This window comes from Triticum aestivum, chromosome 3A (genome assembly GCF_018294505.1).
Source record: "Triticum aestivum cultivar Chinese Spring chromosome 3A, IWGSC CS RefSeq v2.1, whole genome shotgun sequence".
In the NCBI taxonomy this organism is placed as follows: domain Eukaryota; kingdom Viridiplantae; phylum Streptophyta; class Magnoliopsida; order Poales; family Poaceae; genus Triticum; species Triticum aestivum.
The window spans coordinates 168,120,403-168,126,849 of record NC_057800.1 but is presented as its reverse complement, the minus strand read 5'-3'; positions in this window follow the sequence as shown (position 1 = coordinate 168,126,849).

The following is a 6,447-nucleotide window of genomic DNA, read 5'->3' as shown; positions in this document are numbered from 1 at the left end:
TCGGATTCGATAGGCACACACGTAGGCGGCTCGGAGTCCATGGCCGGAGATGAATCCAGTGGTTTGGCAACACAGCTCTGGTAAGGGGTGAAGTTAGTATCCGGCTCTATCGCCACTGAGAGTGCGGCCTCCATGGCGGGGTCTACCCACCCGTCCTCGGATGGCACAATTTGCTCCGGATTGAAGGTCAGAGTAGTTGCAGGTGTGATCTCCCAAACACTGTCCGACGGCAGAGCTAAATCATGCTCGTCGTGATTGTGCGACGCACCTGACATGGGCTCGAATCCATCGAAGATCAAGTCTCCATGGATGTCGGCAGTGTAGTTTAAGTTTCCGAACCTGACTTGATGGCCAGGGGCGTAGTTCTCGATCTGCTCCAGATGGCCAAGCGAGTTGGCCCGCAGTGTGAAGCCGCCGAATACAAAGATCTGTCCAGGGAGGAAAACCTCACCCTGGACCGCATCGTTATCGATGATTCAAGGAGCCATTAAGCCTTACGGTGATGGCACAGTGGAACTCTCAATGAAAGCACCAATGTCGGTGTCAAAACCAGCGGATCTCGGGTAGGGGGTCCCGAACTGTGCGTCTAAGGCGGATGGTAATAGGAGGCAGGGGACACGATGTTTACCCAGGTTCGGGCCCTCTTGATGGAGGTAATACCCTACGTCCTGCTTGATTGATATTGATGATATGAGTATTACAAGAGTTGATCTACCACGAGATCGTAGAGGCTAAACCCTAGAAGCTAGCCTATGGTATGATTGTTGTTGTCATACGGACTATACCCTCCGGTTTATATAGACTCCGGAGGGGGCTAGGGTTACACAGAGTCGGTTACAAGGGAGGAGATCTCCGTATTGCCAAGCTTGCCTTCCACGCCAAGGAAAGTCCCATCCGGACATGGGACGAAGTCTTCAATCTTGTATCTTCATAGTCCAACAGTCTGGCCAAAGGATATAGTCCGGCTGTCCGGAGACCCCCTAATCTAGGACTCCCTCAATCATCATCATTAGCGTCCTCACTAATTGGTGTAGGAATCACTGGAACTGATTTCTGTGATGAACTAATTTCCAATAAGGGAGCAGGTACAATTACCTCATCAAGTTCTACTTTCCTCCCACTCACTTCTTTCAAGAGAAACTCCTTCTCTAGAAAGGATCCACTCTTAGCAACAAAGATCTTGCCTTCGGATCTGTGATAGAAGGTGTACCCAACAGTTTCTTTTGGGTATCCTATGAAGACACACTTCTCTGATTTCGGTTTGATCTTATTAGGTCGAAATTTTTTCACATAAGCATCGCAACCCCAAACTTTAAGAAACGACAACTTAGGTTTCTTGCCAAACCATAGTTCATATGGTGTTATCTCAACGGATTTTTAGATGGTGCCCTATTTAACATGAATGCAGCTGTCTCTAATGCATAACCCCAAAACAATAGTGGTAATTCGGTAAGAGACATCATAGATTGCACCGTATATAATAAAGTACAGTTATGACGTTCGGACACACCATTATGCTGTGGTGTTCCAGGTGGCGTGAGTTGAGAAACTATTCCGCATTGTTTCAAATGAAGGCCAAACTCATAACTCAAATATTTCGTCTCTGCGATCAGATCATAGAAACTTTATTTTCTTGTTATGATGATTCTCCACTTCACTCTGAAATTCTTTGAACTTTTCAAACATTTCAGACTTGTGTTTCATTAAGTAGATATACTCATATCTGCTCAAATCATCTATGAAGGTCAGAAAATAACGATACCCACCGCGAGCCTCAACACTCATCGGACTGCATACATCGGTATGTATTATTTCCAATAAGTCAGTGGCTCGCTCCATTGTTCTGGAGAACAGAGTCTTAGTCATATTGCCCATGAGGCATGGTCCGCAAGCATCAAATGATTCATAACCAAGTGATTCCAAATGTCCATCATCATGGAGTTTCTTCATGCGCTTTACACCAATATGACCTAAACGGCAGTGCCACATATAAGTTGTACTATCATTATTAACTTTGCATCTTTTGGGTTCAATATTATGAATATGTGTATCACTATGATCGAGATTCAATAAACCATTTATATTGAGTGTATGACCATAGAAGGTTTTATTCATGTAAATAGAACAACAATTATTCTTTGACTTAAATGAATAACTGCATTGCAATAAACATGATCCAATCATATTTATGCTCAACGCAAACACCAAATAACATTTATTTTAGGTTCAACACTAATCCCGAAGGTAAAGGGAGTGTGCGATGGTGATCTTATCAACCTTGGAATCACTTCCAACTCACATCATCACCTCGCCATTAAATAGTCTCTGTTTATTTTGCAACTCCCGTTTTGAGTTACTACTCTTAGTAACTGAACCAGTATCAAATACTGAGGGGTTGCTATAAAAACTAGTAAAGTACACATCAATAACATGTATAACAAATATACTTTTGTTCACTTTGTGATCCTTCTTATCCACCAAGTATCTAGGGAAGTTCCACTTAGAGTGACCATTTCCTTTGTAGTAGAAGCACTCAGTTCTAGGCTTAGGTCTAGCTTTGGGCTTCTTCATGGGAGCAACAACTTGCTTACTATTCTTCTTTGAAGTTCCTCTTTCTTTCCCTTTGCCCTTTTCTTGAAACTAGTGGTCTTGTTAACCATCAACTTTTGATGCTTTTCTTGATTTCTACCTTCGTCGATTTCAGCATCACGAAGAGCTCGGGAATCATTTTTGTCATCCCTTGCATATTATAGTTCATCACGAAGTTCCAGTAACTTGGTGATAGTGACTAGAGAACTCTGTCAATCACTATTTTATCACAAAGATTAACTCCTACTTTATTCAAGCGATTGTAGTACTCAGACAATCTGAGCACATGCTCACTGGTTGAGCTATTCTCCTCCATCTTGTAGGCAAAGTACTGTCAGAGGTCTCATACCTCTCGACACGGGCATCAGTCTGAAATACTAATTTCAACTCTTGGAACATATTATATGTTCCGTGGCATTCAAAACATTTTTGAAGTCCTGGTTCTAAGCCTTAAAGCATGGTGCACTAAACAATCAAGTAGTCATCATACCGAGCTTTGCCAAATGTTCATAATGTCTGCATCTGCTCCTGCAATAGGTCCGTCACCTAGCGGTGTATCAAGGACATAATTCTTCTGTGCAGCAATGAGGATAATCCTCATATCACGGACCTAGTCCGCATCATTGCTACTATCACCTTTCAACTTATTTTTCTCTAGGAACATATCAAAAATAAAACTGGGAAGCTATACGCGAGCAATTGATCTACAACATAGATGTGCAAATACTATCAGGACTAAGTTCATGACAAATTTAAGTTCAATTAATCAAATTACTTAAGAACTCCCACTTAGATAGACATCTCTCTAATCATCTAAGTGATCACGTGATCCATATCAATTAAACCATGTCCGATCATCTCGTGAGATGGACTAGTTTTCAATGGTGAACATCACTATGTTGATCATATCTACTATATGATTCACGCTCGACCATTCGGTCTCAGTGTTCCGAGGCCATATCTGCATATGTTAGGCTCATCAAGTTTAACCTGAGTATTCTGCGTGTGCAAATCTGGCTTGCACCCGTTGTATGTGAACGTAGAGCTTATCACACCCGATCATCACTTGGTGTCTTGGCACGACAAACTATAGCAACGGTGCATACTCAGTGAGAACACTTATACCTTGAAATTTAGTGAGAGATCTTTGAGGGAGTCCTGGATTAGGGGGGTCCTTGGACAGCCGGACTATATCCCTTGGCCGGACTGTTGGACTATGAAGATACAAGATTGAAGACTTCGTCCCGTGTCCGGATGGGACTCTCCTTTGCGTGGAAGGCAAGCTTGGCTATTCGGATATGTAGATCTCCTCCCTTGTAACCGACTCTGTGTAACCCTAGCTCCCTCCGGTGTCTATATAAACCGGAGGGTTTTAGTCCGTAGGACAACAACAATCATACCATAGGCTAGCTTCTAGGGTTTAGCCTCTCCGACCTCGTGGTAGATGATGACCCACAAGTATAGGGGATCGCAACAGCTTTCGAGGGTAGAGTATTCAACCCAAATTTATTGATTCGACACAAGGGGAGCCAAAGAATATTCTCAAGTATTAGCAGCTGAGTTGTCAATTGAACCACACCTAGAAACTTAGTATTTGCAACAAAGTGTTTAGTAGCAAAGTAATATGATAGTGATGGTAACGGTAAAAAAAGAGTAACAAAAGCAAAGTAATGTTTTTGGTATTTTGTAGTGGTTGTAACAATAGCAACGGGAAAGTAAATAAGCGTAAACCAATATATGGAAAGGTCGTAGGCATCGGATCAATGATGGATAATTATGCCGTATGCGGCTCATCATGTAACAGTCATAACATAGGGTGACACAGAACTAGCTCCAATTCGTCAATGTAATGTAGGCATGTATTCCGAATATAGTCATACGTGCTTATGGAAAAGAACTTGCATGACATCTTTTGTCCTACCCTCCCATGGCAGCGGGGTCCTAATGGAAACTAAGGGATATTAAGGCCTCCTTTTAATAGAGAACCAGAACAAAGCATTAGCACATAGTGAATACATGAACTCCTCAAACTACGGTCATCACCGGTAATTATCCCAATTATTGTCACTTCGGGGTTAACGGATCATAACACATAATAGGTGACTATAGACTTGCAAGATAGGATCAAGAACTCTCATATATTGATGAAAACATAATAGGTTCAGATCTGAAATCATGGCACTCGGGCCCTAGTGACAAGCATTAAGCATAGCAAAGTCATAGCAACATCAATCTCAGAACATAGTGGGTACTAGGGATCAAACCCTAACAAAACTAACTCGATTACATGATAAATCTCATCAAACCCATCACCGTCCAGCAAGCCTACGATGGAATTACTCACGCACGGTGGTCAGCATCATGAAATTGGTGATGGAGGATGGTTGATGATGATGACGACGACGAATCTCCCTCTCCGGAGCCCTGAACGGACTCCAGATCAGCCCTCTCGAGAGGTTTTAGGGCTTGGCGGCGGCTCCGTATCGTAAAACACATTGAAATCTTCTCTCCTATTTTTTTCTCCCCGAAAGCAGATATATAGAGTTGGAGTTGGATTCAGGAGGTCTCCAGGGGGCCCACGAGGTAGGGGCGCGCCCTAGGGGGGGAGCCCCCCACCCTCGTGGAAAGGGTGTGGGCCCCCTGGTCTTCATCTTTGGCGATGATTTTTTATTATTTATTGTAAGACATTCCGTGGAGTTTCAGGTCATTCTGAGAATTTTTGTTTTCTGCACATAAAACAACATCATGGCAATTCTGCTGAAAAGAGCGTCAGTGCGGGTTAGTTCCATTCAAATCATACAAGTTAGAGTCCAAAACAAGGGCAAAGTGTTTGGAAAAGTAGATACGACGGAGACGTGTCAACTACCCCAAGCTTAAACCCTTGCTTGTCCTCAAGCAATTCAGTTGGCAAACTGAAAGAAATAAAGAAAAACTTTTACAAACTCTGTTTGCTCTTGTTGTTGTAAATATGTCAAGCTAGCATTCAAGTTTTCAGCAAAGATTATAACTAACCATATTTGCAATAATTCTCAGGTCTCATGATTACCCATATCAATAGCATAATCAACTAGCAAGCCATAATAATAAATCTCAGATGACAACACTTTCTCAAAACAATCATAATATGATATAACAAGATGGTATCTCGCTAGCCCTTTCTGAGACCGCAAAACATAAATGCAAAGCACCTTTAAAGATCAAGGACTGACTAGACATTGTAATTCATGGTAAAAGAGATCCAATCATAGTCACACCCAATATAAATTAACAGTGATGAATGCAAATGACAGCTGCGCTCTCCAGCTAGTGCTTTTAATAAGAGGGTGATGACTCAACATAAAAGTAAATAGATAGGCCCTTCGCAGAGGGAAGCAAGGATTTGTAGAGGTGCCAGAGCTCGGTTTTGAAATAGAGATAATTAACATTTTGAGCGGTATACTTTCATTGTCAACATAACAACCAAGAGATGGCGATATCTTCCATGCTACACACATTATAGGCGGTTCCCAAACAGAATGGTAAAGTTTATACTCCCCCTCCACCAACAAACATCAATCCATGGCTTGCTCGAAACAACGAGTGCCTCCAACTAACAACAGTCCCAGGGGGAGTTTTTTTTGCAATTATTTTGATTTAGTTTGCATAAAGCATGGGACTGGGCATCCCGGTGACCAGCCATTTTCTCGTGAGTGAGGAGCGGAGTCCACTCCTCTTGAGAATAACCCACCTAGCGCGGAAGATACAAACAACCCTAGTTGATACATGAGCTATTCGAGCATACAAAACAGGATGATTATTTGAAGGTTTAGAGTTTGGCACATACAAATTTACTTGGAACAGCAGGTAGATACCGCACAT